Here is a 9,420-nt window from a genome sequence, read left to right as displayed (position 1 = left end):
TCATTTCAGCAGGGTTATATAGGTAGAGTCGTGCAGTAGGTAATCTTTTGACATTAACTCTGTCCCTCAGCACAGTTCCCTGGATATTCATCTAGGTTTTTACGTGTGTCAGTACCTGTGCCTTCTTATTTCGGAGGACGATTCTATAGTATGGACATCCCGTGGTTTAACCTTCGCCCATTGGAAAAGCAATGGGGTGTCTCTCGGGTTTTGGCTGTTATCAATAAAGCTGCCATGAACATTCATGTACACATTTCTCTGGGAATCTACTTTTCATTTCTATAGAACAGATATCCTAAGATGTGAATTCTGGATCCTTTGATAAGAATAGATGTACTTTAAAAAACAACAACAACAACTTCCAAATTGTGTCCCAGAGTGTCTGTGCCGTTTTGCAACCCCAGGAGCAGTGTCTGAGTGACCTGGTGTCTCTGCTTCCTCACCAGTGTTTGGGATTGTAGCTTTTCTGGTGGATGTGTGGTGCTGCCATTGTAGCTTCCATTTGCATTTCCTGAATACCTACTGAGGTTGAGCATCTTGCCATGCCATAGTTCCACCTGCAATTCTCCATTAGTGATAAGGTTATTCATATCTGTTGTTGTTCAGTTGCTAGGTCATGTCATATCTGTTGTGAAGTTTCTAACCTCTTTTATTGCTGAGTTTGCAATTTCCTAGTCTATTTTACTCATAGGTTATTTATCAGATGTGTGCAAGCATTTTCTCCAAACCTGGAACCTGTCATTTCATTCTCCTGTGCAGAGCAAAGATTTGTAATTCAGATAAAATCCAAGTCATCAATTTTTCTTTTATGAATAATGCTTCTAGAATTATATCTAAGAATTCTTTATCCAATCTTGGGTCCCAAAGACTTTCTCTGATTTTCTTCTGAAGGTTTTATAGTTTTACATTTTATATCTAAATCTGTGGTCTATTTTGAATTAATTTTGTATAAGATTTGAGGCTTAGCTCAAAGTTCCTTTTTATTGTTGTTTTATTTTATTAATTAATTTATTTTTTTTTTTGCCTCAGTTCAGTTCAGTTCAGTCGCTCAGTCGTGTCTGACTCTTTGCAACCCCTTGAATCACAGCACGCCAGGCCTCCCTGTCCATCACCAACTCCCGGAGTTCACCCAGACTCACATCCATCGAGTCGGTGATGCCATCCAGCCATCTCATCCTCTGTCGTCCCCTTCTCCTCTTGCCCCCAGTCCCTCCCAGCATCACAGTCTTTTCCAATGAGTCAACTCTTTGCATGAGGTGGCCAAAGTACTGGAGTTTCAGCTTTAGCATCATTCCTTCCAAAGAAATCCCAGGGCTGATCTCCTTCAGAATGGACTGGCTGGATCTCCTTGCAGTCCAAGGGACTCTCAAGAGTCTTCTTCAACACCACAGTTCAAAAGCATCCATTCTTCGGCACTCAGCCTTCTTCACAGTCCAACTCTCACATCCATACATGACCATATGTATTTTTTTTTTTTTTTGCCTACAGATGCACAATTGCTCCAGTCTATTTGTTGAAGACTGTCCCTCCTATAGTCAATTGCTTTTGCATCTTTGCAAAAACCAGGTGGAAATGTTTGCGTGAGATATGTCTAGGTTTTTTATTTTGTTCCACTGAGCTGTGCTGATGCCTCCATCAACACCATACAGTCTTGACTACTGCAGCTGCAGAATAAAACTAAACATCGGAGAGACCGAGTCCTCTCACTGTTCTTTTTTTTTAAAAATAAGCTGTTCTAGATCTTTTGCCTTTCAAACAAATTTTAGAATAAGTTTGTCTGTGTCCACAAAGCATCTTCCCTCATAGTTCAGTTGGTAAAGAATCTGCCTGCAACGCAGGAGACCCTGTTTCAATCCCTGGGTTGGGAAGATCCCCTGGAGAAGCAAATGGTAACCCACTCCAGTGTTCTTGCCTGGAGAATCCCATGGACAGAGGAGCCTGGCGGGCTACAGTCCATGGAGTCACAAGAGTCGGACAGGATTTAGTGACTAAACCAACACCACCTGTCTACAAAAATATTTTCTGGGACTTTGATAGGCCTTGCATTAAATCTGTAGACAAATTTAGAAAAATCAGGCTTCTTTAATAAGCTGAGTTTTCCAATTCCTGAGCACCATGTTTCTGCATTTATTTAGATTTTGATTTCACTCATCAGTGTTTTCGCGACTGTCAGCATCAGACACCTCGCGTATTTTGTTAGATTCACGCTTAATTATTTCATTTTGTTTACTTTTCATAATCTTTACATTATGCAAAGGACGAAAATGAGACCCGGATGAATAACTTATCCGGATCACACAGCTAACATGAGGTGAAGCCCAAACTCCATCTCTAACATCTGCCATCTGCACTCTGCCCCACGGTTGCTCCAGGAGGGGAGCACTTTATGTAACCAAAGCCTCCCTCCATGGGGGCACATTCCAGGCAGGGAAACAAACTGAAGCACCTCAACAAGGAGGAGGGGTTAGTTTTGGGTGGGGATGGGGCTACAAGTGGGCTTTGAAGAGGCCTTTCCTGGGCCTCTTTCTCGGTTTCCTCTTTCAGAGGTTTCCCTGGGTCATTCTGAAGGACAGCCTCAGACTTTTCCCCCATTTAAAAAAATCTCTTTCTTTTGTCATCACTTATGAGGCACAAATTTTTCTAGAAACACCCAGGTTATTCTGAGAGTTTAAGCTGGTGGCTAAAGAGATTTTACAAAGAGTGAGGGCATCTTGGAGCACATGAAGATCAGTTTCTTGCCTCCTTAAATATTCTCCTTGGATTCAGAAACATCCAAGCCAGGGAAGATCAAAGATCTCATGACCATTGTGATGCTCCAGGTGACCCCCACAACCTCTCATATGGGGTTTCCGCATTCACCTGAAATTTACCTGCTCAGAATTCTTCTCCTGGAAGATCTGGAGTGTCTCAAGATGAGATGAAGCACTTTGCAGGGGGCAGTGTATCAGGCAGGGAGATGTGAATTTCTACCCCATGGGATTGTCTAGTTGCCTGGGATACAACTAAAGATGGCCTGCAGTGTGACACACTGATCTACACCCCAAGTATCTGAGAGAGATGGGAAAGGGAGTGCGTGTGTGTGTGTGTGTTATCTACACACACACACATATCTATGCCATCATACTATACATATTAATTTTTTTACCATATGATCCAACAATACTACTCCTGGGAATATATCCAGAAAAAACAAAAACTGTAATTTGAAAAGACACATTCACCTCAATGCTCATAGCAGTGCTGTTTACAGAAACCAAGATATGGAAACAATGAAAGTGTCCAACAACAAATGGATGGATAAAGAAGATCCATATATAAAAGGGGAAAGATGTGTGTGTGTGTGTGTGTGTGTGTTACTCAGCCACACAATGGAATGGAATATAGCTCAGTCTTTGTTTTTTTTTTAATTTAAATTTATTTATTTTAATTGGAGGCTAATTACTTTACAATACTGTATTTGTTCTGCCACACATCATCATGAATCCGCCACGGGTGTACACGTGTTCCCCATCCTGAATCCCCCTCCCACCTCCCTCCCCGTACCATCCCTCCAGGTCATCCCAGTGCACCAGCCCCAAGCTTCCTGTATCGAACCTGGACTGGTGATTCGTTTCTTATATGATATTATACATGTTTCAGTGCCATTCCCTCAAATCATCCCACACTCTGCCTCTCCCACAGAGTCCAAAAGACTGTTCTATACATCTGTGTCTCTTGCTGTCTTGCATACAGGGTTATCGTTACCATCTTTCTAAATTCCATATATATGCGTTAGTATACTGTATTGGTGTTTTTCTTTCTGGCTTACTTCACTCTGTATAATAGGTCAGTCTTAAAAAGATTGAAATAATACCCTTTGTAGCAACATAGGGATTATCTTATTAAGTGAAGTAATTTAAACAGAGAAAGACAAACAGCATATTATATCATTATATGTGGAACCTAAAAAGGTATACAAATAAACTTACTTACAAAGCATAAATAGACTCACAGACCAAGAAAATAAACTTATAGTTACCAAAGGGGAAAGTAAGGGGGAAGGATAAATTAGGAATCTGGAATTAACAGATACACGCTATTACATATAAAATAGATGAACAATAAGGACTTGATGTATAGCACAGAGAACCATATTCAATATCTTATAATAATAATTTATAATAGAAAAGAATCTAAAAAAGGGTATATATATATATATATATATATATATATATATATATATATATTTGCAACTGAATCACTTTACGGTATACCTAAAACATGGTAAAGTAGCTATAATTTTAAACTTTTTTTTATAAAACTGCCAGTGGTTTCTATTGTGTCTTTTCCCATTTTATCGTTACAGTAGCTCTAGTCTTTCCATGTGGCCGTGGAGCCTGACCCTCTCAGTACTAATCAGAGATGTCTAAGTCGGAGAAGGCGACGGCACCCCACTCCAGTACTCTTGCCTGGAAAATCCAACGGATGGAGGAGCCTGGTAGGCTGCAGTCCATGGGGTCCCGAAGAGTCGGACATGACTGAGCGACTTCCCTTTCAATTTTCACTTTCATGCATTGGAGAAGGAAATGGCAACCCACTCCAGTGTTCTTGCCTGGAGAATCCCAGGGATGGGGGAGCCTGGTGGGCTGCCATCTATGGGGTCGCACAGAGTCAGACACGACTGAAGTGACTTAGCAAGGGGAAAACCACACGCTACCAGCGTCTGCCGCAGTAAACCTTTCTAATAACTGATGGGCTCCAGGGGTCGCCTCTCATTACGCTGGGCAACGTCGTAAACTGATTTCAGAGGTTGTGTGCCCACAGGATTCATCACATTCAGAACAGGCGTGGGAGGTGGGCAGATCAGCCACGTGAGTCACCTCGTCATGGGTAAGTAGAGGGAGAAATGTGCATGATTTCATAAATAGTTAAATACTTTGAGCTCTTCTCCATGAAGAAAATGTACCTGCAGTTTGCCTTCCACCGGAGCACTTGAAATGAGGCTGTGTGTGAGACCTAAGAGCCAAGAAGAGAGAAACACTTTAGATCAAACATGTTTAATTTCCTGTGGAATTTGAGAATAAAGACAAATGTTATTTCTCTACTCTCAGCTCAAATCAGTAGTAAGATTGTCATTAGGAAAAATAAGAAGGCAAGAAATCTGCCCATGTCCATCTTTCACACATAAATCCCCAAGGTCTCTGCCAAAGGAAATTATACCCATACAATTACTGCTTATGAAGTAATTCTACATGGAGAAAACAGATAATATTCATGCAAATACTTACATTGTGAAGTTTGATTATTGATAATCAGAATTTGTAAATAGAATTTTGGTATTTTTCTCTTTTTGAAATTTAAATCAATGTAGATGGATAATTATAGTAACATAAAAGTATTCTCTAGTTAAAATATGTTTTAAAATTAAATCTCTCTAAAGTATATGCCTGCAATGCAGGAGACCTGAGTTCAATCCCTGGGTCAGGAGAACCTCTGGAGAAGAGAATGGCAACCCACTCCAGTACTCTTGCCTGGAGAATTCCATGGCCAGAGGAGCCTGGAGAGCTACAGTCCATGGGGTCGCAAAGAGCCGGACACAACTGAGCAACTAATACATACTTCACACACACACAATGAAGTAATATATTCAGGATTGTATATGATCTAAGAGTTAGATAGAAATTATAAACCAAAACCTTTTTTATTACTTACTGGTGATGACTTTTTGAGCTACACATTCCAAATATATTTGTTCCTCCTTAGTGACACCCACCACTGAAGTCTTGATGAGTAGGTTTGAAAGGTGGATCATTTAAAGTCATAAAACGTTAAATCATGATCTAGGATATTTTTCCTAGGAAAAAGCTTATTTTTTTCTCTATCTCTGACTTGAAGCCCAGATCGTACAGGAAACACCCCCAAAGCCTGACACTCCGGTTGGAGGAGGACAAAGAAGAGAATGTCTGTGTCCAGCAGCGACTGCCAGGTTTCCTGTCCACGTCGCAGTCCTGGAAGCCCCTGGACTCCACCGCAGCCTTGCTTGTCTGGAACACGAGTCCCTCAGAAGAAAGGTGAGTCCAGGCTGAGAGGGCTCCACACTGTACACGTTGAGTACACAGCCCAGGACCCCAACCCCCCGGGGCCACGGGGTACAGCTGGTACACATGGCCTGTAAAGCTGGTGTCACAGCACAAGATGTCAGCTGTCCGTGCCATCTCTGATCTCCAGTACTGCCTCCAGAACATGTCCATCCAACGTGATGTAAAAGCCCAGCTCCCTTGGGTCTCTCATCTCCCCCCAGGACCCCTGACATCCCAACCCCTGAGCGCTCAGGCCATCCTTGAAAGGGTTCTGCTCAAGGCCTTCCGTCCACCCAAGTGGTCTCTCCTGCCGTGGGAGCCACCAACAAACACCTGGAGTCCACGAGGGAGGCGGCGAGTTCATAAGTACTTCACCATCCTGGTTTCTGCCTGGCAAGAACTATAAATACAATGGAATACTGCTCAGCTCTAAACAAGAATGCCGTTTTGCCAGTCGCAACAGCATGGATGAACCTGGAGGGAATCATGCGTGAGGAAATAAGTCAGGCAGAGAAAAATAACCATATGATATCACTCATATGTGTATTATAAAAAAACCTGAAACAATCTACTGAATATAACAAAAGTAAACAGATATGGAGAACAAACCCCATGCCTGCAGGACGAGAGAAATGAGGAGGGGCTGGACAGGGGTAGAGAGTTTAGAGACACAAACCGCTGTGTGTAAAATAAATCAGCCACAAGGCCCATCGCGCAGCACAGAGACTACAGCCAGTATTTCATAATAACTATAAATGGAGCATCACCTTTATAACTTTGAAATCACTGCTGCACACATGAAGCTTATGTCATATTCTAAATCAACTATAACTCAGTAAAATTAAAAAAAATTAAAACTTTAAAAGTGAGTTGCCTGAACTATGCATTCAAAACAGACGACTGTTTTCCATTCAGATATTTCGTCACCATTTAAACATTTAGCTGTATGGTTCACATCCTTGTTCTGTAATATCAATTATTAACCAGATAGAATCAGACACCTGTTTTTTAATAATTCTGAATTTACAAGCCCGGGTTTCTATCTGAACTGCGCTAAAGAAACTTGGAAGCGTGATGATAACCTATTTTATACCCAGTTTAGCTTTGCTCCCCCCAAAAAAGTTCCCATTCCTCTCACCTTATCAAATGCTATTAGGAAACACAGTTTGATTTTTCTTCAGTAGTTTGGAGAAAGAAATGAATTTTAGCATTAATATGAAGGTATCAGACTTTTTAAATAAAATTCAATTTATGGATGATTTACCAAGTTTAGAAAGTCATTCTCTCCTGGACCGTTTTAGCTATTTCCAGGAAGCAGGTAATTTAAATTCATGAATCTATTCAAAACTGTATTAGATAAGTTTATCTGTTTTCTAGATAGCTGTCAACTGGTCAATTCATATTCAGAAGTTGACCTAAATGAGAGAATAACTAGCAAATAAAATCCCCTTATCCATTCCCAAGTAATGCTTTTAGATAGTAATATCCATGGAGATCTGCTTGTCAAGAGCGCTGTGAATACAATACAAACTTCTAAACAGGCAGCCTCTGAGATAATATATTCTCCTTTGGAGAACTTTAGGAAACTGCAGCGGTCATATATGAAAAAAAAACAGCAATTTTAAAGGAGTTGTTTTCTACCTAAACCTTTAGTCTCACTCCCTTAACTGAGCACACAGAGGGTCTGTGGCATGGAGACAGTGTGAAGGAACCTGCAAGGTCGCTTCTGAGGAGGAAGCAGGCGTGAATTAAACAGGCTACTTGGAATTACTGCCAACCCCCTAAAGTGTCCATTCTTTGAATGGAAGTAAACCCGTTTCAAACAGTTCACTTAGAATCTATGAGAAATGTCACACGTGTTTCTCTCTAAAAATCCAGGCGAGGTCTGTTTAGAAACAGTTGTTACATATGGAATTATTTCAAACAGAGGAGTATGCTGAGCCTTTAATTTGTATATGTGTTTACGGAGGAGAGCGCCTTTATTTTTCCTTATGAAGAAACTGTTATTGCTGTTCAGTTGCTAAGATGTGTCGGACTCTTTGCGACCCCATGCTAAAAAGAAGCTGTACACGCATCTAATATACATAGATGGAATTAATTGATTTGCACTTCTCCACTGAAGACATTTAAAAACCAACTGAAATGCATTTCAAAATTTAGCTTGGAGTGCCCTCTGCTGGTAATAAAGTATAACCATGCACCTCACTCCTCCCACAGGTTGAATGTTGTTTTCTCTATTTTAAAGTTACACCAGTTCGGTTCAGTTCAGTTCAGTCGCTAAATCCTGTCCAACTCTTTGCGACCCCATGAATCACAGCACGCCAGGCCTCCCTGTCCATCACCAACTCCCGGAGTTCACCCAGACTCACGTCCATCAAGTCAATGATGCCATCCAGCCATCTCATCCTCTGTCGTCCCTTTCTCCTCCTGCCCCCAATCCCTCCCAGCATCACAGTCTTTTCCAATGAGTCAACTCATTGCATGAGGTGGCCAAAGTACTGGAGTTTCAGCTTTAGCATCATTCCTTCCAAAGAAACCCCAGGGCTGATCTCCTTCAGAATGGACTGGTTGGATCTCCTTGCAGCCCAAGGGACTCTCAAGAGTCTTCTCGAACACCACAGTTTAAAAGCATCAATTCTTCGGTGCTCAGCCTTCTTCAGAGTCCAACTCTCACATCCATACATGACCACTGGAAAAACCATAGCCTTGACTAGACGAACCTTTGTTGGTAAAGTAATGTCTCTGCTTTTGAATATGCTATCTAGGTTTGTCATAGACTTCCAACATGGTCTACACCAATTACTGATACCCCTTGTAATTGCAATCATATAATTATAAATAGATGTTTTATATAAGATCCTCCTAAAAGGTATTTCTTAGTGAATAATAGCATCTGTTCTGAGATGCCAGCATCCGTTGGATCATTGAAAAAGAGAGAGTTCCAGAAAAACATCTACTTCTGCTTTATTGACTATGCCAAAGCCTTCGACTGTGTGGATCACAACAAACTCTGGAAAATTCTTAAAGTGATGTGAATACCAGAACACTTTACCTTCCTCATGAGAAATCTGTATGCAGGTCAGGAAGCAACAGCTAGAACTGGACATGGAAAAACAGGCTGGTTCCAAATTGGGAAAGAAGTATGTCAAGGCTGTATATTGTCACCCTGCTTATTTAACTTATATGCAGAGTACCTCATGAGAAATGCTGGACTGGATGAAGCACAAACTGGAATCAAGATTGCCAGGAGAAATACCAATAACCTCAGATATGCAGATGACACCACCCTTATGGCAGAAAGTGAAGAGAAACTAAAAAGCCTCTTGATGAAAGTGCAAGAGGAGAGTGAAAAAGTTGGCTT

General features: G+C 41.2%; 1 long non-coding RNA gene across 1 annotated transcript; it reads left to right on the top strand.

The window, feature by feature from the left end:
* The first annotated feature begins 4,617 nt into the window (after positions 1-4,617).
* On the top strand, positions 4,618-6,586 carry LOC113879094. Its single transcript, XR_003507197.1, has 3 exons — positions 4,618-4,869; positions 5,875-6,050; positions 6,281-6,586. It is a non-coding gene; the product is annotated as an uncharacterized LOC113879094 (long non-coding RNA).
* The last annotated feature ends 2,834 nt before the right edge of the window (positions 6,587-9,420 follow it).

Source organism: Bos indicus x Bos taurus, chromosome 20, assembly GCF_003369695.1.
Source record: "Bos indicus x Bos taurus breed Angus x Brahman F1 hybrid chromosome 20, Bos_hybrid_MaternalHap_v2.0, whole genome shotgun sequence".
Lineage (NCBI taxonomy): Eukaryota > Metazoa > Chordata > Mammalia > Artiodactyla > Bovidae > Bos > Bos indicus x Bos taurus.
This window is presented reverse-complemented; position numbering and strand designations above follow the sequence as displayed.